This window comes from Pipistrellus hanaki (genome assembly GCF_964339955.1).
Source record: "Pipistrellus hanaki genome assembly, chromosome: 7".
NCBI classification, from domain to species: Eukaryota; Metazoa; Chordata; class Mammalia; order Chiroptera; family Vespertilionidae; genus Pipistrellus; species Pipistrellus hanaki.
In genome coordinates this window covers 36707839-36733263 of record NC_140509.1, presented here as the reverse complement: position 1 = coordinate 36733263, position 25425 = coordinate 36707839, and the positions used below count along the sequence as shown (strand labels likewise).

At 36.9% G+C, this 25425-nt stretch overlaps 1 long non-coding RNA gene across 1 annotated transcript in view; it reads left to right on the top strand.

Moving 5' to 3' along the window:
* Window positions 1-19272, top strand: part of LOC311625171 — a 37352-nt gene extending 18080 nt beyond the window's left edge. Inside the window, exons 2-3 of the long non-coding RNA XR_014795449.1 lie at window positions 6026-6168; window positions 18285-19272. This is a non-coding gene — a long non-coding RNA (uncharacterized lncRNA). The remainder of the gene's footprint in view (window positions 1-6025; window positions 6169-18284) is intronic.
* The last annotated feature ends 6153 nt before the right edge of the window (window positions 19273-25425 follow it).

Sequence of the window (25425 nt, the reverse complement as noted above, 5' to 3'; positions counted from 1 at the left end):
TCAGTCTGGAGAAATTTTTTTTATTTTTTTAAGTATGTTTTTAAAAAATATTTATTAAATTAATTGGAGTGACATTGGTCAACATGAACATATAGGTTTCAAGATAGGTATATTGTACCATGCGCCCACCACCCAAAGTCTTCTCCTGTCACCTCATATTAGGATAAAATACGTTTTCATTGTTTGTTTTTTTGTTTGTTTGTTTGTTGAGAGAGAGAGAGAGAGAGAGAGAGAGAGAGAGAGAGAGAGAAGCACCTGCCTCTTGCATGCTCCCTCCAACCACATTGAGAACTGAGCATGTGCCCTGACCAGGAATCAAACAGCGATCTGAATAATGGGTAATGCACAACCACTGAGCCATGCAGCCAGGTGAAACTGCTCTTTTGGTACAGGAAAGACTAGATTTGTCAATGAAATTCTTAAAGTGATACTTGAATTTGAACAAGAATTTTAGATATTGTGTTCAAATATAATGGATCGCATATTAGAAATTATTGGTAGAAAATAGTATAAGATATTTTTATTTCATTATATAACTTTCTGTAACTTTTATAAATTCTTAAAGCAATATCTCTATCATAACCAGTATCATACTTCACGTATTATTTAGAATATGTATGTGCATAAATATATTTACATGTATAAGTACATATATGCAATTTTAGAGTAATACAAATTATTTAATATTGCAGACTATTTCTTTGCGGCCATTTGAAAAATCATGCTAATTAGTATTTGAGTGCTATTCTAAATTCTTCCTCCAACTCTGACACAGCACCAGTATTGAAGTTTGCAGTGACACAACCCATAAACCTCTGTTGTAGATGGCTGGAATGGTACCAGGTGTTAGACTGGGGTCAGATAAGACCTGGGTTCAGCAACCTCTGTACTTGAGTTCTGGTACTTGGCTAGTAAAGAATTCATAGCCAACACTCAAAACTCTAAGAGAAGAGAACTTCTATAATAATAAAAGTGTAATATGCTAATTAGACTGGATGTCCTTCCAGATGACCTTCTGGATGAAGCCATGGTGGTGGGGGCTGAGCCAGAGGCCCCCAGTACCACGGCCATGGGGGCTGAGCCCCTTGCATGAATTCTGTGCATCAGGCCTCTAGTTTATTTATAAAATCACAGATGTAGAAGAAGCAATTTGTAGAAGAAATGGGCTTAGGAACAACTTATAGAGTTGTTTTTTGTTTTGTTTTTTAAATATATTTTATTGATTTTTCACAGAGAGGAAGAGAGAGGGATAGAGAGTTAGAAACATCGATGAGAGAGAATCATCGATCTGCTGCCTCTTGCACACCCTCCACCGGGGATGTGCCCGCAACCAAGGTACATGCCCTTGCCCGGAATTGAACCCGGGACCTTTCAGCCCGCAAGCCGACGCTCTATCCACTGAGCCAAACCGGTCCCGGCACAACTTATAGAGTTGTTAAAGGAAGGGTCTAGGAGCTTGGGATTGGGGACATAATGGTAGCATGCTTGGAGGGAAGGAGGAAGAGGAAGGGAAAGAGAAAAGAAATGTCAAGAGCGTGCTCCCAGAGGAGAGTACCTGGATCTTCAGTTATAGGGGTTTTAAGGGCGGAGATTTTAGGGGAGAACTCAGGGGAAGATCTTAACACAATATTTAGCAGCTTTCCAGCTGTGTTCTTTCAGGGTCTAGGTCTCCACTGATTGGTTGGCTTCAGGGCAGAAGGTCATTATTCAATGCAGCTGGTCCTGAGGTCAGCCGTGGTGAGGCTTATTTACTTTTCTGGGCCTAGAACTGAAATACACCGGAGGCCTAGATGTTATCTCTAGGGAGGAAAAGTCTAAACCCCATGACTAGAGATATGCGAGGGAGAAAGGTCACCCTGGGAGCAATGCCCCACCCTGTAACTGTCCTTCACTAGGCACCCGGGGCTTTCTGCCTTGGTGACCTTCTGTACCTGGCCCAGGGTCCTTGCTCAGCTCATGTCTCTCTGCCTATCACACTTCCAGCTCTTTGAGACAGTTGGTAGCCTGAATAGAGCTAGTCACAAGATTAGACATTGAGGGTTGTGGGTCATAGTGTACCAGCACCAGTGCTGGATCCTGATTGACAAGGACACCCATTGATATCTCAATACATTTATCTTGTGTGTGCTTAAAATATATGGGGTGTTTTACAATAGTATGGGAAAAAATAAAAAATAAATAAATAAATAAATAAATAAATAAATAAAAATGGGGTTCTAATGAAAGTAACCTCACAGGGTAATCTGATCACAAATTCCTAACTAAGCAGGTCATGGCGGGTATGCCCCAAGCATATTTTTTTTTTAAATCTAATTTAATTTTTAAAGCATTACAAATAGTAGTACATATATCTCCTTTTTCCTCCCATTGACTCCCACTGGCTTCCCCTAACCCCCTAGCACAGGGGTCCTCAAACTTTTTAAAGTGGGGGCCAGATCACGGTCCCTCAGAAAGCTGGAGGGCCGGACTATATGAACTACTAATCCCTACTGTAACACCTTGGCTGCGCTCACTGCCCAAAAAACCTGGCGGGCAGGATCAGACTCCCCTGGGGGCTGCATGTGGCCCGCGGGCCGTAGTTTGAAGGCCCCTGCTGAACCTTCCTCTTTCCCCCCTCTCCCCCAACCCTTCCCAACCTTCCCACTATAGTTTGACAGTCTGTTCCATGCTTCTTTTTTTTAGGAATAAATAAAATTGACAAATCTTTAGCTAGACTGACTAAGACAAAAAGAGTAAACACACAAATAACTATTAAAAAAGTATGGACATTACTACCCACCTTTTAGAACTAAAAAGGTTACAAGACAATACTATGAACAATTGCTTGCCAACAATTTAGTAACCTAGATGAAATGGACAAATTTTTAGAACTACTCAAACTACTTCAACAGACTCAAGAAGAAATACAAAATCTGAAAATACTATAACAAGTAAAGAAATTGAAACCATAATAAAAAACACTCTCCCAACAAAGAAAAGTCCAGAACCAGAGGGTTTCACTGGTGAAGTCTATCAAGCATTTAAACAAAAAAATTAATTTCAATCATTCTTAAGCTCTTCCAAAAATTAGAAGGGAATACTATTCAAGACATTTCATGGGGCCAGTATTAATCTGAAACCAAAGAAAAAAAATATGACCTTGGATTGACAATGGTTTCTTAAGTATGACACTAAAACACAAGTAATGTTTCCTCAATATGTTAAAGGCAGAATCACTCTCCTAGGAATCTACTCAAAAGGACAAAACAGGTACTCAAACAAGTAATTTGTACAAAAATGTTCATAACAACAATATTCAAAGTAACCAAATGTGGAAACAACTCAAATGTCCATAAACAAATGAATGCATAAGCAAAATGTGATATAGCCATACAATAGACATCATTCAGTTATAAAACGGAATAAAGTACTGATACATGCTATACATGGGAGAGTCTTGACAACATTATGGTAAGTGAAAGAAGTCACACATAAAAGATGACATATTATGTGATTCTATTTATATAAAATATGCAGAATAGGCAAATCCATGGTGATAAAAAACAGATTAGTGGTTGCTTGTGGGGAGAGGAGAATGGGAGTGACTGCTTAAAGGGCATACAATTCCCATTTGGGGTGGTGAAAAAGTTCTGAAAATAAATATTGGTGAGGATTTCACAATATTGTAAGTATACTTATTGCCATTACATTGTACATTTAAAAATCATTAAAATGTAAATTAAAATGTTATGTGTATTTTTTACCACAAGAAAAATAAAATAAAGAAAAAAATCCATGATGCATCACTTTCAACTTGGTAGCTTTGTGTTTTGTAACATAAAGAGAAAAGATAGACAAACTGGCAAGCACCTTGATAAATAATTCTGTATGTTTACTTTCCACCCACCTTTTTCAGTTGTTTTGCTCACACCTAGTTTGACCAAATTGGAAACTTACTAATTTAAGTTCGTTTTTAATAGAAACAACATGCTCTTGTTGCACTTTTATTGTATTTGTATGCATAAAGTTTTATTAAAATAATTACATATTAGTATATATATATTAGCAAACATATAGAGACATGTGACAAGAATAAATAGTTCAGGAAATAAACACAACTAAGTCTTGATAAGTAGCTTAGCTCTTAGAAGCAGGGGTGTGTGCGTGAGTATGTCTAGAACATGCTATTACCAAGAGTGTCTGGGCGCCACAGACATCTACCACCATAATTTTACAGAGAGAATCAAGAGGGCGGGTAAATCAGGAAGTCAGTTGAAAAAGCTTCAACTGCAGTTAATATGTGTCTAGTAAGCTCTGGCTTACCAAATATTTTCTCATCTACTATGTGAACTTTAGGTAATGTATGCAAAGACCTCATCTACATCATTCATAATCAAGTCCACATTGCCTACAAAAAGTGTCTGGCACACAATCAGTTCTCGGTAAATATCTGTGATCCAGAAGTGACTCACTGAACAGGAGAGAATTAAAAGTATGTGAAAGTGTTTGAAAATATAGATGCTATATATAATATGCTTTATAATATGTTTTTATCACTTTGCAGCCTGTAACTTCCTGTAGCATATGCTTGGTTTAGAACATGCAGTTTCAATCAACAGTCATTTGAAACTGTCTTTTTAGAGAGCAGCACAGTTCTCTGAGGAAACCACAAGACAAAAATGAATGGCCCTTTTCATTATTTTATGTTTGATTATGGGCCCAACATTTTACAAGGCAATAATAAAATGAAAAGATTTAAGTAAAACTCACGTATTATCATATACTGGTGTGTGCCAACCTGCCCTTGAATCTCAGTGTTGCTTTACAACCAATTCTGTTAAGCCTGAAAACTGTAAATTGTGATGGAGATGGGTATTTATATTCTAGTTTACCAAAGGGTAAATGATATACTCATTTTTAAAAATAGTTTCCATTCTTATCCCTGTTTTCAGTTACTTAGATCTTTCTTTAAAAATGCCTGTTTTTCTTGAAACTTTGCTTGTGTGGTCTGACCAAGTGTAAACCATCTTCGGGGAAAATGAGGGAGGAAAAACAAAACTACTTCAGCTATTTCCAAGTAAGGAAAACATATACTTTGTATGCTTTTTATTTTAATGAAATTAAGAACAGACATGTGATGCTCCCTCAGCATTTCTTAAAGTCATCTAGTGTCCTGGAAGCAAGATGGATGGTGGAAAAAACAGGAGCCCTGGAACCCAAAAATCTTGATTTCAGTAAAAATGTTGTCACCGTTTGGCTGTGAGATCTTGGACAAGTCTTTTTACCCTATTTGGCCTTTTTCTTATTAGTAAGTGTGGAAAATAATAATACCATGTGAAAGTGGTAGCGAAATGTTCTGATAGCTTTAGAGGATAGCATTAATATTAGTTATTTTCTCATAAAGCCCTCAAATATGAACACGAGAAATGTTCTGGTTTCATACAATACTAATTTTAATTTCACTCTTTACCTCCGCAAAATTTAACAGCTTTTCATATGGTGAAATAAACACTATTTTTTAATGTAGATAAGTTTCAAGAATGTTATGCTGTGAGCCATATAATACTATTAGTTCTTTATTTTCAGAATCTACCCATGTTTCAGGTCATACTGCCAAACGTCTCTACTCACAGTTCCCCAGAGGTAGGGCAGCAGTTTCCTCAAGTCTAGCTCTCCCAATCTCCGATGTATTGGCTATCTTTCACTATGACTTGGAGTTTTCGGCAAAAATCCCCAGCCCATGTTCAGGTCCTGTACTCACTGCTGTGTCTGGATACCCTCCCTTGCCTGAAGTCTGGGATAGATATGGCACACAGACCATTATTAATTTTCCATCTTGCTCTGACTACCTCTACCACTCATTGATGGTTGCAGCAACGCACATACACAGAAATATAAAAATGTGGCATGTTATCCAAACTTCTATGTAAAAATTGCATGTATGAAGATGTTCTCTCTCACTGGAAGACCACAAGTAGAGCCAAATGTTACGCAGGGAAAGTTGGCTCCTGAGAAATAAATGAGCCTTATTTTACTTTCTCCACAGGAGGACGGCTCCCTTTCCCCCAACTAGCTACTTCAACTGAGCATGACCCCTTCAAATCCCTACGGTGCACAGACGTCTGCTCATTATATGAGTCATGTACTTCCACTGATGCCAAGAAGAAAAAAAACAAAAAACTTCTTAAGGTAACACCTTTAAAAAAAAATACACACACAGCAAAGTGGAATTTTCAGCAAATTATTTGACCTCATTTTCATAGGACTATTTAAATTCTTTATGAAGGTTGTTTGAGACATTTACCATTTTGAAGAAAGACATCCCCAAACAATTACCTTATTGAAATGGACTGAATTTTAAGGATAAAATTTACTTTGGTAGGGCAAAGTAAGTTAAAGGAACAGATTTTAGTAAGAACATAATCCAATATTCATAAGTAAAGTACTACTCTAACCAACATTATGAAAAGAGCACTAGAAGGAATTTTTTACTTTCAGAAAACTTTCAGACTTTCCATGGCAGCGTTCTCCCTAAGAATAGATAACAGTGGAACTCAAAAACGTGATTATATACCACTGTGTTCTGAAACTGCTATTGCTTTCCTCTGTGAGGTTTAAGATGTGTTATGTCCTCAAAAACCAAACATCTCTTTTTATATACCTAAAATGGCTGACTTTAAAATGTCTTGTCATTGGAAACCTCTTTCAGAATGTCATCAGGGAAATTAGATATTTGTCAGAAACAAGTACCATTTAGACAGAGAGTCCTCACACTCTTTCCCATTTCTACCAAGAGAAACAGTCAGTTAAAGCCAGTGGATTCGTTGCATCAAGAACTCATACGATACCCACTTCAAAGCAAATCTCACTATCTTCTTCTAATCCTTTTCACAATTCTCTGCTTTATGACAATTAATCCCTTTGGTTTTCTGAAGGACTCTTCAGTAGACAATTTATTCAAAGAAAAATGGATATATTTCCAAATAAGAGATGGGAGTTATAAACACTTCAAATGAGATGGGGCCAAGGAGCAACCAACCCTTATTCCCCACCTAGTTTTATTCTGGGTGGAAAGAAAAGTGTGGAATACGATGAGAAGTTTACCAAAGGACAACACCAAGTTCAAATTTATGCCATACATTATGGTCAGGGTGCAATATCTAATTACACAACAATCTTAGAATGATACCCTTTTTTTAAATTAAAGATTTCAATTAGGAAAATCTAATCATTGTAGTTGGGAACTAAATACATTTATTTTTCTAAATTTAAAGCCCATGATTTAGTCTTTTGTCAAATAAAGACACATCCCTATGAAGAATCACAAGAGAAAGAAATATGAAGAGAAAGAAAAATAGGAGAGGAAGTAGGTTACATAAGAGTAAGTAAAATGCAATCGCTTTGCATAAGGAGAAAAGCAAAGCAATGAAAATGAAACCTCTTTACTGTGTTTGCGAAGCTGAAAAAGACAAAGCTAGGATAGTAAGGCATAAAAAACAGTGACGAATCCAGTGGCCAGTTATGGAAATGGCACTTATCCTGAAGGAATGTCTGGAAAAGTGTTTCCAGGGGAGCTGGTGAATGGCTGTGCCCTGGTGAAAATGAAAGTAGGGAGCCACGGCCAGCCAAGGGAGGAGCATCAGAGGGAACATTCCGCTGGCCAGGACAGATGATGAAAGCTGAGCAGCCACATCCACCGCCAGGTCTGGGACAGTCTGGAGAGAGGGGAAGCCAAAGTGAAGCCGGGCTGGTAGGAAAAAATACCCAAATTCTGAGTTATAAAAAGCAACACCAGAGAGGTCACTTAGGTACCCCTGACCCTTTACTTGATGGACATAATCATGAGATTCGGAAGCAATGTTTAGGAAGAGCATATCTTTGATGATGTGACCAAAACTAAATCGAGGGAAAGGGGTGTTTTAAAGTTATTTTAAACACTTCATTTATTCAAAGAGCATTCACATAGTACCCATTGGATTTGGAATTAGAAAGTGGTGGGTGGTTGAAAGGAAAGGAGAGAAATTGGGCAGAAGCTAGAGGGGATATAGGGTTCAGATGGGTTTGGTGTTTGTTTCAAGGAAAGTAGTAATTCAAATTGATGGCATCTTTTGATAGATTATTTGATTTACTTATGTTAGCAGAGTAACAATAATTTATACTTAGAAAAGACCCTCGAGATCATTCAATACACTTTTCACATTTTGTAGATGAAGAAACTGAGGACCTAGAAGTTTTTTTGTCCTAGTCACTAATTTTAAAAGCCATACCAGCAGACATTATCTGTTTAATATGAGGGAATCAAACATGCAGTGACTATTTAGGAATCCCCTCCCTCCATTCCTTCTTTCCTTTTTGCATCCCAAAATTAGAACTATCCTCCTAATAATATTCATTCTAAATAAAGTATACCATTAAAACTGTTATCCAGATAATGTAAGGTGAAACTATAACACCATACTTTGTACAGTCGTATATGAAGCCATGTAATGAAGGGGAAAGTGTTGGGGAGACATCAGACTTGGTTGGAACGTTTGTAAGGAGGACATTCTGAGAAAAGGAAGTGTGTAGAAGGCCCCTGCCCTGTTTACTGGAATTCTGACTTAGAGGAGTGCCCAAGGCGGCGCCCCTAATTATCTCTTGACCTTTCCAAACAAGTCTGTGCAGGTGCAGACCCCCAGGTGTTTCCTGGAATCCTTATGCTTAAATCTTTGGGTGTCTTTGCTTAAGGACACTGCAAACACATGTGTCCTCCCAATATTACTTACACTACTAATTGTATCGAAAAGATAAACTTTATCTCAAACTGCAGCTACAATAAAAACTTAATGAGAGAGGCAATTGAGGCTGCCTGCTTCCTTTAACTAGGCAGTCCCTTAGCCTTCTCTTTCACAGCAAACAATGTGTTGGAGTAATCCATTCAACCATTGCTCAGGGTCTGTCAATCAGCCCTGGCAAAAAAGTACATTTTGGAATGATTTTATAATTGCCTCATTTCTACATTTTACTTTGCTTTTTTTAAAAAATATATATATATTTTATTGATTTTTTTTACAGAGAGGAAAGGAGAGTAACAGAGAGAAACATCCATGGCTGAGAAATAACAATCAGCTGCCTCCTGCACACCCGCTACTGGGGATGTACCTGCAACCAAAGTACATGCCCTTGACCGGAATCAAACCTGGGACCCTTCAGTCTGTAGGCCAATGCTCTATCCACTGAATCAAACCGGTTAGGGCTTCCTTTGCTCTTATTGACCTGACATTCATGTAGAACTTTTCTTGAAAAAAAATAAATTGTTTTAAAAATAAAACAATCAAGTAAAAACTGGACATTTTTTAATATAATTTCTTAAAGAACTTTCATTACAAACTATAAATCTTCTAGCTGGAGTCTCCTCATTTTAAGGCTCAATTAAAGTAATAGTAAACTGTAAGAATGCTTCAAACCTTATAGTAAATAGTCGTTTTGTTTTGGTAGTGCTGAAAGCTGTCGCATTAAAAAACATATTTAGTGCTTAAGAGCAGACATGATGTGAACCTAGACAAAAAATTACAGGATTTAAAAACCTTATGTGACCTTCTGCTCTAATTGAGCCAAAATACATAAATTATAGCACCATTGAATTCGGAGAAGGAAATGGCCTATTAGGTCATTTAGTATTTCCCCTGCTGAGTTTGAACAGGTCCCTACAGCATATTTTCTAACACTGAGCCTGGTTTGGAAAGCTTCACGTGATAACACTTTTCACCACATCCTTAAAAAGCTATTAATCTAGTTGAGCTTCAAAGCAGCAGGAAGTTTTTTTCTTAACATGATTCCACTAGGTTCCGTGCCAGGTGCCCATCTCCAACAGCCTTCTTCCTTTTTTAAAGCATTTGAATCGGATGGAGCCAACCTTAAGGAAAATTGTAAAAGTGGCCGAATCTGGCCTGCTCCCTCTCTGAGCTTCCACAACAATGAAGTGCTGCCCTTCATACTTAAAACTGTCCTGCCCTCTTCCTCTCTTTCACCTGCCAGGTCCCCTGAGAGAAGGCTATGGGAGTTTAAAATTACATTCATCATTAATTAGGGATTTTTTTAAAAATTATTGTTAGGTGTGTTTTCACAGCCTTGTGTGGAAAGCAGGGACTCCATTACTGAGTTCGTTTAGAATTGATTCAAGGTGCCATGCTGGGCATTACCCATAGCTAATTTACCGCCTCTAACTTGCTTCAAGAGCAGAGCAAAACAGGGAGGAGTTACACTTTGAGAGTGATATGTCCTTAAGTTTCACTCTAATTGACAACTGAGATGGTTATACTGAAAGGCAGTTATGGAAATTTGGGACAACATTTGCAAAAGTGTAAACATAGTTATTCCGGAGGTGTTTAAAACACCTCTGTGATATACAGGCCTGTGTGTGAGGGCTGGTTCATAACCTGCCCAGGAGTGCAGATTCTTACATTTTCAGGAATTTCATGAGCTGGTTAAAAACACTCATGATTAATATTAATACATATAAATTAAGAAATAAATTATATCAAGGCAAAGCAAATAAAATCTAGAAATTTATCATTTCTTAATTATTTTACTACATGTAAAATAGTGTTATCAGTGCTCTTGGGATTTACATCTGTTATTGCCTCTTGAGATTATTTACATCTAAAAATACTATAAACTAATGGGCTATTTAAGCATCTCTTCCCAACACTTGTTCAGAGACTTCATTCTGACAGCTTGAAATCAGCAAATGGTACAAAGCAGGGCTCTTCACATCCAAAAAAACTGGTTGTTATGCATTTATTCTCATACCAAACTTTAATGTAACTGTATTAAATAAAACAACAACCCAAAAACATATGTGTAAGGAAAAGACATTGAATATCTCTCAGCAATTACATATATATATATATATATATATATATATATTTATGTGTATATATATATTTATGTGTATATACATATTTGTGTATATAGTTTTGTATATATATAGTTGTGTGTATATATACATACACACACACACACACACACACACATATATATATATATATATATATATATATATATATATATATATATATCACACACACACGTGTGTGTGTGTGTGTGTGTGTGTGTGTGTGTGTGTGTGTGTTTATTAATCCCAGAGAGAGAAAGGGAGAGGGAGAGAAACATGGATGTCAGAGAAAAACATTGATTGGCTGCCTCCTTCGTGCCCACTATTGCAAATAGAGCCTACAACCGGGCATGTGCTTTGACCAAGAATTGAATTGGTAATCACTTGGTGCATGGGAGGTTGCTCAATCCACTGAGCAATACTGGTGGGGTTCTATCAGCAATTTTATCAGTTGTCCATCATTTTTGTATGTTCATTTTGATACCACTACACCTTTTAGTTGAATTACGTTAATGATTTATTTTTACTAATATTCTTCATACTATAATTGTGATAGAATATATAATTAATTAAAACAGAAAATTGAAAATACAATAAAAGTAAATTTATTAGGCAAAATTGTGAATGTCACTTTGTAATCTGAATAGATTAATTCTTGAAAGTACTGGCTTGGTTCCAAATTTTCTACAAGAAAGATACAAATGAAACTCAATTGTATTGTGCTTTCTATCTAAAGAGGTGTTTATTTTTCTCGCCATTAGATACAAGCAGTAATGCATTACATGGGTAAGTGTTGAGGGGACTAGTTAAAACCAGTGTATAGGCTCCAAATATGTAGTTTTGAATCAATAAATTCATGAGTAGACTATAGCTAATTGGATTTTATTTCTATTTGTCTTCTATGTGAATCCAAGGTGTAACTTCTTTAGTATATTAAAAAATTTCTCTGAGAAGGCTAGGGCTTAGACAACTCTGAGAAGCATTCATTTTCAACAAATATATGTTTATGTGCTACAGACTTAAAGGTTTTATGAGATAAATATGTTCCTGATTTGTGAGACTAACACATAAAGTGAGATATTTTTACTATTTTCATATACTAAAATTACTTGTAAGTCCAAGTCTCATTAAGACTTTCTCAAAGACACATAGCAGATAGTTGGTGATGTCTGAATTGCACCCAGCCAGTCTGGCATCAGATATCCCTGTTAGATGGTATCAAGAGTTCAATCTCAACCAAGTAGACACATTATCTTTGTGAAATGAGAAAAGATCCATAGGCATAACATATTAATTATATAAGGAGCAAAAATGATATTTTTTGACAGAAAACTTATTTTTTCCCAGATGGGTAAATCAGTCATCCTATGCAAGGAGGTGGCCTACAGTTGTGTTGTAGAAAAAGGAAAGAAAAGATGTTTCTCTACAAAATGAGGCAAACTTTCCCAGAGGCCATGCAACAGAAAGTTCACAGACCAAATTAAGATGCTCAAATCACACACACACACACAAACTTCAAGAGCATAGATTTACTAAAATGTAGTAAAATTTCGGGTCAACATTGATAGATTTGTAGATCTATGGTTATGATCCCCTAATTGTTCCTGTTTGTTTATGCAGTATAAGTTCATCTGCGCTGACTTATATACTCTGCATTCAATTTATGAAATCAGCATAATTTTTTTAATACCAAAACTTTATATCTGACAAATGTACAAAATAAAATTACATATTGATCCCATTGAGCTCATTATAAGGGCAATCTTTAAAATAAAATACTACCAAATGGCAATATAGTGAAATAAAATTTTAAATAGTGTTAATTCCAGTAGTTCACTCATTATTAGAAATCTATCAGCATAACTTAAGTAAAAAAGTAAATAAAGCATAAATCCCATAAATCACAATGCAAGATGCTGCAAAGACACTTAATGAATTCACCTAGAACTGTAATATTCTAGAACATATGTAAAAGAAAATTAACCGTATTTTTCGGACCATAAGACGCACTTTTTTCCCCCCAGAAGTGGGGGGAAAAAGTCCCTGCGTCTTATGGTCCAAATATAGCCTACAAATATACTGTAAAAAAAAAGTTTTTTTACTTGCCCGGCTCTGTGTGGTCTCTGTGTGCTTGCCCTGCTCTAAATGCTGCTGTTTACTTTACAGGGTTGATTACATGTGTTTATGACTGTGATGTTGGGTTTTAATGCACATAAAATATTTTAGGACACTATTTGTTTCAGAATCTTTTTTTCTTCATTTCCCTTCTCTAAAAACTGGTGCGTCTTATGGTCCGGTGCGTCTTATGGTCCGAAAAATACGGTACTTGAGTATGATAAAAAATTTAGTGTGATCCAAATCATACACTGTTTAAATTAGTCTCAAAGTTGATTTCATATTCAGAAAAATATATTAAAATGTCTAAAATACTTATATTTTCAAATGTCAGGGAAACTATCACAGGAAATTAAGATATAAGTCCTTCATAAGATCCAGATTTGAAAATAAAATGTAAAATTTGAAAATATTCCTGTAAATGTATGTTTTGGATGTTCATGGAGAAAATATTATTCTGGGAAACCATGAAAATCAGCTGACTCATATTAAAGAATATTTTATATCAGAAACACCAGTTCTGTGAGCTGTTGCTTGATATTTCAATTTCTGCTCAGGATAAATCTCAACATAAGAGTCCTTTAGGTTTTAATCAGGAATTCCATTAGCCCAACAACCCCTGCATCTGTAAATGCTATTCCTGCATTGATGCTAAAATCGCTTGCATCAGAACTCAGCACCTTTCAAGCTGCTCTAAGAATCCAATCTCACACTTCCATTTTCAAGCAATGTACAAGTTACTGGTGCTTTCACATGAGAGTTAAGGGACACTTCAATATTGTACGTCCCTCAGCAAAGTATGTAGACGACTCCTGAAGTCCTGTCACTTCTTGGAAGAGCTCTCTTGCTGGTGTGGCCACTAGTGACAGCGAAAGTCCTCTGCTTTAAACAGTTCTCCCACACTGGGCTGGCCCACCTGGCTGGCTTTTCTCAATTGTATGCTACAGAGCCTCTGCCCTCAAATATGCATCAATAAAGTCAACATGGTTCAGAATAAAACTAAGTGTCTGTCCTCCTATTAAAATGACTACTTTGTTTATAAAGTAGGTTCAGCCATCATTTTTATTTTTAGGGCCCAGATTGGGCTCTCATCCTCAATTCAAAGAGACCTCATTTAAAAAGAATATCCTATATAATAAAAGGCTAATATGCAAATCAACTTAACAGCAGACCCTCTGTCCAGGAGCTATGACATGCACTAAATAAAATGTAAAGGAAATTATGGGGCAGATGCTCAGTGCAGGAGCTTCCTGGTGGTCAGTGCACTCCCACAGGAGGAGTGCCACTCAGCAGCAGTGCTAAGGATGTCTGACTGCCGGTTTAGGCCCACTTCCTGTGGGCAGAGGGCCTAGGCTGGCAGTTGGACATCCCCAAGGGCTTCCAAACTGTGAGCAGGTGCAGGTCAGGCTGAGGGAGACCCCCTAACCCCCACGAGTACACAAATCTCGTGCACTGGGCCTCTAGTATTAATATAAAGGGCTCTCCCATTGTTTTGTTTGTTTTTTAAAAAATATATTTTAATATTTTACTGATTTTTTTTTTTTTTACAGAGAGGAAGGGAGAGGGATAGAGAGTTAGAAACATCGATAAGAGAGAAACATTGATCAGCTGCCTCCTGCACACCCCCTACTGGGAATGTACCTGCAACCAAGGTACATGCCCTTGAACAGAATTGACCTTTCAGTCCACAGGCTGATGCTCTATCCACTGAGCCAAACCGATCAGGGCTGTTTTGTTTGTTTTTTTTAAATAAATATGTCACCACACCCTTAATGTATAAAGTGTAGCAAAATCCCCAGCCAGTTTTCAATTCAGTCTCTGTGTAAAATGTGCACAGGGTAGGCTGAAGTACAGGGACATCATTTATCTATCCAGTTAAGGTTAGAAACACACTAATGTGTGCTTGCAGGGACATTTTCCTTACTGATTTATTGATTCTCTTTTCAGAGTCCTGCTAACTCTTATGTTTTGAATTTGAACTTTTATGAGCCTGAGTCCTCATTGTCTAAAAAATATAAATAACCCTAAGGAAATTGTTAAAATAAGTAAATATGTATGAAGGCCTAGCACATAATAAATATTCAACTAAATGCGAAATAGTTATAATAATTGCTAGACAAAGATTGTGAATTCAACTCTTATCTTTTACCGAAAAGTAATAACTAGAGTGTGAACTCTAAGTTCACTGATGTATCTTAAAAGCTTAGCCATTTGCCTGAAACATAGTTGGCAAGAAAAATCAAACACAACACAACAAAATGTAACAACAAAGATTATGTGCTGCATGTTGGATGGATCCTGATTCCTGTATCTGCACAGCTAGAACCCAATTCATTTAGGCTTCATACCCTTCAGGTTGTGCTATAATTTTACAAGTATCAGGGCACACATTTCTTGTGAGGTCAGATTGAGGAGAAATGTTATAAACTTACCTATTTTTGAATGGTGTTTCAGGATATATTCCCAGAAGTAGGATCACTGGGCCAAATGACAGTTCCATTTTTAATATTTTTGAGGAAACTCCATATACCAATCAGAAAAAATTTATGCATCCCTTTGTTCTTAGCAGAGTTAAGTGTAATAGCTAAAATCTAGAAACAGCCCAAGGGCTCATCAGTAAATGAATGAATAAGAAAGCTGCAGTACATTTACATAATGGAATAGTATGCACCTGTAAAAATGGAGCTTTTACCCTTTGATAGCATGGATGGACCTGGAAATTATTATAATAAGTGAAGCAAGCCACTTAGAGAAAGACAAATATTATATGATCTCACTTATATGTAGAATTTAATGAACAAAATAAACTGACGAATAAAATATGTGCAGAGGCATGGGTGCATGGAACAGACTGACACTGTCAGAAGGGAAGGAGGTAGAGGGTACATAAAGAGGTTAACCAAAGAATATACATATATACATAACCTATGGGCACAGCCAATAGGGTGGGAAAGGCTTAGGGTGGGGCGTGGGCTGGGTGGAGGAGGGCAAAAGGGGGGAAAAGGGAGGACATCCATAATACTGTCAACAATTAAATAGATAGATAGATGATAGATAGATAGAGAGATAGATAGATAGATAGATAGATAGATAGATAGATAGATAGAATTTAAAAAAAAAAACTTACCTATTTCTTTTTCCATGAGGTCATTGTCTAATTCCCATGTAGTAGTAGGTACACTCATATCTATGAATTCATAAAACCCACTTCAGAGTCAAATCAATGCCAACAAATGTCCTTCCTGTGGACATTTACAATTTTCCTGTGGCTTGTCAGTTGTTTCATTAATCTTTTACAACAGAAAGTAAATGTTTTGATATCCCAGAATCATCACAAACTGCCCCAGCTTCATTCTATTGGTTCTTATAATGTCATGAAAATCCTTTGATGTATGTATAGAAGCCTCCTTACAGGGAATAGTTTCTATTCTCATATGCAGAAGGAAGAAAACCTGTAAAATTCAACTTTCATGCCTTTGAAGCTTTGGAAGGCTGTTTTGGAAATCACGGGGGCAGGTCTCAGCCCATCCTCTGCATCCCTGCTGGGCGCCTCCCACCGTGGCCCCCATCCCTTGTCTGCTGGCAGCCCCGCTCCCCCACCACCAATCCCATGTGCTGATGGCGCCAGCCCCATGTACCCACTGACGGTGCAGAGTGATTGGGGCCAGCGCCAGGCACCAGCAGCGGGTGCAAGAAGGGCTGGATCCAGCAGGACAGCGGCACACGGGAGCAAAGAATTTTCAGTAACCACTGGAAGCTTGCCCAACTGACAGCAACCAGCACCCTGCATTGGTCTGGCACCCCCTGCTCACCTGCTCCACCATCTCGCCTTGGCCAATGCCTGTCATGCTCCTTGCTCTACCACCTGCTGCCTATGCCCACCATATTCCGCAAGTGCCCCTTGGTGGTCAGGGCACATCATAAGTTGTTCAGTTGTTTTGTTATTTGGTCTATTTGCATATTAAGGTTTTATAGATAGATAGATAGATGGATAGATAGATAGATAGATATGCATAACCATGGACACAGACAATAGGTGGTAAAGGCGGGGAATGGCAGAAAGCTAGAAGAGGTCAATGGGGGGAAAATGGGACATATATAATACTTTAAACAAGAAAGATTAAAAATATGTATGATAAATAAATAGGAAACAAGTTTTCAGTTGGGGGAGTTCAGCGTGAGCAAAAGTAGAGAGTAGAAAAAGAAAGATGTGTTTAGGGAAAACAAAATGATATAGTTTAAATTTTTAATGAATTTAAACTATATCATTTAAACTATATCATCTCTGAGCATTTCCCCCCTTTTGCCCTCCTCCACCCAGCCCACGCCCCACCCCAAGCCTTTCCCACCCTATTGGCTGTGCCCATAGGTTATGTATATATGTATATTCTTTGGTTAACCTCTTTATGTACCCTCTATCCTTCCCTTCTGACAGGGTAATTCTGGCTGAGTGTAGAGGGCCACCGAGAGAAGGAGAGGGAAATACTAATATGATTGATATACAGGATGCAGCTGGACTATACATTTCACAAAATTTTTGTCAGGAAATAAAAAGCAGCTCATAAAGACAAAGAGGTAACTCCTATCATATTGACTATGTTAAAAGTTTCTATTTTGAAAAATGGATGTAGGAAGATGTAGGAGTGATCCTATTAGACAATGAATTTAAACTATATCATCTCTGAGCAAACACCTTTGAATGACTGAGCTGCACTCTGAGGTGACTTTGTGTGGGCTTCTCTGTTGATTGTCATTTTCAATGGAGTCAGTTCTGGAACACTGGGAATTTATAATACTTCACAGTACAGATCACACAGGATGCTTCACAAAATGTATCCAATCCATCAGAACCGCTTAAGTTAACTCACAGAAATCAGTAAATGATAGGCAGGCAGGGATTTCTTAATAGGTGTTTTTTTGTTTTTGTTTTTTATATTTAGACAGAATGTAAGATGAAAACATAGATGTCTCAAAAGTCTTTTAAAGATAGCTCTTCAGATTTAAGATGACTCCAACTCTGAGGCACAGAGCCAACAAAGCTGTAATTTGTTGTAACTTGAACTAAGACACACACTATCAAGGGCCTATAAAGTTTTAAAGTAATCTAAAAAACAAGTTGCTTTTATGTCAATTTACTCTAACTTGAATATTCTTCCTAGAATATTCATCATTAATATGAAAGATTTAGTAGATGAAGCATTACTATCAAAAGAGAAGGTAAAGTGTTTCTATTGAAAATATCCAATGATGTAAGCCACTTAAATGAATATTTATTAAGAACCTGTGTTGTATGACCTACTGTTTTGCTTTGCAGATACACAAAGATGGGCAATATATATTTCCTGTACTCAGTGACTTTACAGTCTAATGATGGGGACAGCATGCATAGCTTATAGTAAGATAAGCAAAATGTGGTAAGTGCCATAGAGAACACCTAAAATATTATGGGATTAAAAACCATAGTAAAATAGTAGTGTTACAGGCACCTCTCACAGACAGCAGGCTCAGTGCTAAACATTGTATGTACATTAACTCATTTAATCTTATTAATAACTTTATGCTATAAGCACTATTGTTATTTCAAAAAAAAAAAAAAAGTCTTTAAATGAAGAACCTGAGGCTCAGTAGGATTAAGTAACAAACTCCTACAACCAGAAAGCTCACACACTCAGAATTCCTGACTTTAAAAGTTCCTCTTAAACACTGCACTATACTGCCTCCTAGGGGAAAGTTTCATGGAGATTATACTAGTAACCTCACTTTACGTGAGGTAAAGATGAAGATAAGAAAGCATTCTGAAAGTCGCAAATATGAGAGAGGACAGTATTTGCTCAGGAAATGTTAATGATAATATAGACTCAGAGTATCAAGTGTATGATCTTGAGCAAGAATATAATGTATATGCTTTATATATATTATAAAACATAAGGCGAGGCTGGCAGAGCTTCAAGTCCCAGGAAAGAAGCTTGGACTTGACTTTATGCATTGAGTCTCCTTTCATATGGAAATAACAGTACTCAAATTACCTTTTTGATGATTTTAAATAAACCAGTATTTCCCCTTTGTTTAGATCTTGTAACCACATTTCTTTATGGTAAATACAGCATTTCAGAATGTCTTAAAACAACCAGTCTTTAAATTTCCCCAGAATGGATTTAATAAACAGAAAGAAATGAACATAAAGAAGTCACTATATTATTCAATTAAGAATCCTCAGCCAGTGACTTAGATTGTGATATCTTAAACACAATTAATACTATGTTAAAAATCTTTCCCACAATGTATTTAAATTCTCCCCCCACAAAAAAAACAAAAACAAAAAACCTGTCTCAATGCTCTTCACAGTAGCACAGTTCATCATTTGTTTGTATGAATGTACAACCAATGCGCTTTTCCAATTTAATAAAATGTGTTCCTTTTTCCATATGTGGATGGTTGAACACATCAATCATTAAGTTATCTATAGTTTGTTTGGCTTCAGATTTCTGTAAAAATTCCATTAGAACCAGGTACCCTACCAAATGCTAGCAGCAATAATGTAATGAAGTTGGTGATGCTCCCAGTCCAGTGTTTGCTTTTCTTTGAGGAGTCATAAAAAATAGAAATGTCATAGTTTTCTAGCCTCTTTAAGAACTGAATAGTCCCCTCCATTGCCTTGGCTTATTTTATTTTTAAGTATCTTACATGATTTTCTGATTACTTTTGAGTTATTTATGGGGCTGTCTCTTTCCTATCAGTCTAACTCTGAAAATCACTGAATCTGAATTCTTTGTGACTTCTGAACTCACTTGGTCCAATTCCATCCTTTTAGAGAAGAGAAGAGCAATCAGATGGATGCAAAGATGAACCAATTGACCATAGCCTCTCAGCTGGTTAGTGCTCACCTGGAATTTGAACCTGGGATCATGTTACACTTCTCTTTCTATACTCCTTCCCCTTTTGCAGCTCAGGTCATGTTCTCACTATCAAGTCTGTCACAAAGGCATATTATTGCATGTATGAATTCGGTAAACCAGAAAATAATTTATTTTGCTTCCAAGTTTTTAAAAAATTTCAAACTTATAGCAAAGTTGTAAGAAGTATGCAATGAAAATACATATGTCTTTCTTGGGATATTAATTCTTTAATTTTTTATTTTTTATTTTTATTGATTTTTCACAAAGAGGTAGGGAGAGAGATAGAGAGCTAGAAACGTTGATGAGAGAGAAACATCGACCAGCTGCCTCTTGCACACCCCCTACCGGGGATGTGCCCGCAACCAACGTACATGCCCCTGACCGGAATCAAACCTAGGACCTTCCAGTCTGCAGACCAACGCTCTACCACTGAGCCAAACCGGTTTCGGTGGGGATATTAATTCTTAATATTTTCCCGTATTTTCTTCCTTCCCTTTACTTCTTTCATTCCTTCCTTCTTTCTCCCTCCAACCCTTCTCTCCTACCTCTCTATAAATATACACACATACTAATACATATATATAAGAACCTATATACATATAGTTAATGTAAAAACAAACATATGTAGACATATACATATGTATTCATAAGTATGTATATATTATTTATTTTCTCTGACACTGATAAAATGTTTCAGACATCATGAAAATTCACCCCGAAGTGCTTCATTATGCATTTTGACTTCCTTATCTTTCTAAAATCTCCATTACCATAATATAATTATCACATGCAATACATTTAAATTAGTATAATACTATTATTTAATATACAGTTTATTTTCAAAAACCACTTGTATCTCAGAATCTATCCTATTGTAGCTACTTATTTTCCTTCCTAATTCAGGATCCAGTCAAGGGTCAAAATTGCTTGTTATCATTTCTCTTTAATCTTCTTGGAACTCATACAACTTAACAGCAGGAGAATATTTTGACCATGGCTGTAGTAATGATATGTAAGGCTTTTTAGTCCACTGATAATATATTTTCATAAATTTAATACAACAGAATGTGTACAGTGTGCACAATAAGTTGTATTCTTTTAATGTTGTGTTAAACATCAAGTGATTAATTAATAGCATTTTGTTAAACTGTGATTCCAATTACCAATTAGCACAGCATTGAATTACCAAGAATTACTGACTTCTTTTTACAGAATGCAAACATAAACACTTGGACATCTTCTGAAGTATTTGCTATGGGTAATTATCTCTCATCAGTGTTATATATTATCCTGCATTTAGTCTACCTGAATTACATTCACTTAAATCTGATAACTTGAAGTTTTGATAAAAGTAGCACCTGTTAGTACTTGTAACTTCATTCCAATACCATGTTTGTTACCTTGGATAACCTTGCTTGCCAGTGTTTAATTAGGAGAACCAGCGCCATTTTGCCAAAAGGAAGTTAATCCAAAAAAAGATGACATCCCTGAGAGCTTTGGTGTTTATCTTGCATCACAGTAATCTCTCATCAAGATGGCTGTCTTTCCTTCAGGCTGCTTGTCATTGTACATTCCAAGTGTCAGGCTGAATCCTCCTCTTCAATGCTGACACATTTCTCTTGATCTCAAAAATTGATCAAGGTTTCCAGAAACAATAAGAAATTCATTTTTTTCAGAGTTATCTTTCTCTTTTAATAAAGGCTGGAACTCTAAAAAAAGACTCATTTGTCAATAAAATATGACTTTATGCTTTGACCAAAACATTACCATATTTGGAATGCCTTTTCTTAAGGTTTCTAAGTAAAAATTGCCAGTAAATTGATTTTTTTTTTCTTGTTTCCATTCTCTGACTTGCTAATCTTCCTCAGTGAAGGAGGAGCATTAAGTGAGGCTACAGGAGAAAGTCACTCACTGCCACAGACTTCTTGTAAGCCATCCATGTCTCACCACCAGGTACAGTGCCATGCCCAATGGGCATATTTCAGCACAGTGACTAAGGCTCCTCTGTGGTGGGTGTTAACTAAGGAGGAATCACTGCAAACATTTCTAATGAACTGTTTCTGAAATATAATGTCCCCATGTGGTATAATACCATAACACAATTGAACAGGCTAAAATAATTTAATTTTACAATTTGGAAGGGTTATTTAGTTTAAGGTTTCTTAAACCTGAAAGATAATCAGTCATCTGGGGACCTCTTTTAAAATACAGATTATCCAATCTCTGAATCAAAATATCCAGGAAACTGTTTAATTTGTAAAATTGTTCAGCCTTCTCAATAAGTTAGAAATGATGACCTAAGGCCTAGCTCCATGTACACAACCTTTTATATATATATATATATATATCTATCTTACATGCAAAGTCATTATACTTGGATAAAGAGCTGGGCACCTCTAGGAGCTCCAGGTTCTAACAGTTTCATCCTTTATATCAGCACCTCTGTTAACACATATTTGGCTCATCAGTCTATGCCACAAACCTGATTAGCTGACAGTAAAGTAAGTTCGCTCAAAGAAACAGTCTTTGAGTGAACTTACCCACAGGGGACCATGATCATTCAACTCAGCAACTGTTTCTTTTTTTGTTTTACTCTAAGAGAGAATGATATTCAAAGGATTCAAACGGAAATTTAGAGCTGATGAAAAATGTTAGGAACATATACTCATTAGACTTCTTCCCTTCAACAATGGTGGAAACACAGCTCACATCTGCAAAAAACACTTTTAAAGTTATTTAATCTCCTTCTCTATATCTGGATTCTGCTTTCCACTGACGGCTTTGTTTCAAACAGGCTCTCTCCACACAACCTCAGGATGGGCACTGGCCGTTCTCAAAGGGACTAGAGTACAGCAGTAGTGAGAGAACAATGATGCCCATATTAAAGAGATGTTAGGTACACCACTGTATGTTTATACCAAATAGATCATTATTTCTTGTCACTTGATACCAACTTGAGCAGAGTCATGTGGGTGATAAGGAAAGAGCAGAGCTGTTCTTTAGTTAACAAAATGGTCTGGGATCCTAGAACCATGGTTATGTAGGGAAAGTTTCTCTCTTGAAGATTAGACTCTGATAACTCAGCACAAGCCCCAAGATAATTGCAAGGTTAGGTTAAATCTATTATAATACTATAAATTAATCTATATCCGTACATTTTCTTTCATTTATTTCATAGTACTAGCCCTGTGCATGAATCCGTGCACCAGTAGCTCTCTGCCACCCTCTGTAGCTCTCCACCCACCCTGATAGCTTGCTGCCCTGCCCCCTCCGGTAGCTCTCCACCGCCCACTTGTAGCCAGTAGCTTGCTGCCGCCCTCCTGTAGCTCTCCACCAACTGCTTGTAGTTCGTTGCCCCACCCTCCTGCAGATCTGTGATCCAGTCTTTATGTGTTCGGTTGTTATGCCTCAAAGCGTAATCGCTGATTAGCATATTCTTATTATATAGGATATTTATCACTGTTTCTTTAAATGAGAAAAATTTTATTACAGAAAACATGTAATAAAATAGAAGGCATGCTATATAGTCTCTGAAAAATCTGATTTTTATGAATCACAGGACTGTAATCAGGCATCAATATTATCCTTGTGATTACTCACCCCAATAAAAGGTAATTTACAAAAAAAAAAAGGAATACTGAGCTTTATTTAGACTACTTTTGTTTACATAAATGTAAAATAGTATTAAATACTGCTTGACCTGACAGTGAATAAATAATTGAGTTGCTTTTAACCAACCTGTCATCATAGGCTACTGTGCCTGGAAGATGCCACTGGGAAGATGACACCTGACCTCGCCAGGTCCTCTGCAGCCTGTACAAAGGATTGAGAGCAAACCCTGGGACCATTAATGAGTCAGAACTGTCAGATTTGGTTGGGTTTTGCCATAATAATCTGAGTACAGGACAGAACAGAACATAATTTGTATAAATTTATCTAATAAAATAGAATACCTAAGATGACTCATAATGAATAAACAAATTATTCTTGGTCACTGAGTTTAATTTGTATTTTTAGAGAGTTTTATAATGGTGATACCTGTGATGACTTCTAGTTTATCCTTGTTTCTTAAAATTTCTTTGTAAAACACATATAATTAAAAGTGTTCTTTTTTTTTTTTTAAATATATTTTATTGACTTCAGAGAGGAAGGGAGAGGGAGAGAGAGAAATATCAATGATGAGAGAGAGAACCATTGATCAGCTGCCTCCTGCATACCCCATACTGGGGATTGAATCTACAACCACAGTATGATTGTGACTTACAGGTTCAGAGGTCAATGCTCAACCACTGAGCCATCCGGCCAGGTGAAAGTGTTCTTATTGAAGCAATGCCATCAAATGCTAGTGAGTTCTGCTTTAAAATTTGTCTTCTAAACTCTCTTTTGGGTTTTGCCTATGGCTTATAGACTTGCTGGCAGACCCAGAATCAAGTCCCAGCCGAGTATCTTTGGTTAAATCATTAAAGGTTTCTAAACCTGGGTTTCATTTTCCATAACATATGACCCATGATTATAAACTATACTAGAGGCCCAATGCACAAAATTGCTGCATGGGGGAGGATCCCTCAGCCCAGCCTGAGCCCTCTCGCAATTCAGGACCCCTCAGGAAATGTCCCACTGCCAGGTCTAAACCGGCAGTCAGACATCACTCTCGCCATCCAGGGCCCACCTGCTTACTCCTTACCACTTGGCGCACTGCTCCTTGGTGCTGCTGCAGAGGTGGGAGAAGCTCCCACCACAGCTGTGCTTAGCAGCCGTGAGCCCTGCTTCTGGCTGAGTGGTGCTCTCACTATGGGAGCTCACTGTCCACCAGGGGCACCTCCTACTTTGAGTGACTGACCTAACCCTGGTGGTGAGTGAGGGTCATAGCAACCAGTCATTCTGGTTGTCCAGGGCATTCCACCTTAATGGTCGCTGGGCTTTTATATATATAGATATGACCTACATCACAGGGATTGAGAGAATGAAATTAGATAACATGTGTTACTTGTTTAGCAATATGTATAACGCACATTACTTTTAGATATTGATATTTATTTATAAATATTCTTGAAGTAAAGCTACATCTGAAAAAATCATAAATATATTATTGAAGGTTTAAAATACAACTTTACTATTTATCGCAGTTCCACTCACAGTTCAAAACCAGCCATTATATGCTTTTTTGCATGCATATATTAATTCATATTATTCTCTCCAAAATTTCATGAGAAAAACAATTCAGGATACTGGGATGGATTAAGATTGAGTGACATTCTCATGGTCATTCTGTTTATTTTTTATTTTTCTCTTTTTATTTAAATTTTTTTTTTATTGATTTTAGCTTGGAAGGGAGAGAGAGAAACACTAATGATGAGAGAGAATCATTGACTGGCTGCCTCCCACAGGCTCCCCCACTGACTGGGAATCAAACCATGACCTCCTGGTCGATACTCAACCACTGAGCAACACTGACTGGGCTACTTTTATTTTATTTCCATCCCCACTGAGGACATGCTTTTATTGAGAGAAAGAAGAAGGAAGAGAGAGAAAGAAACATCTATGTGAGAGAGAAACATC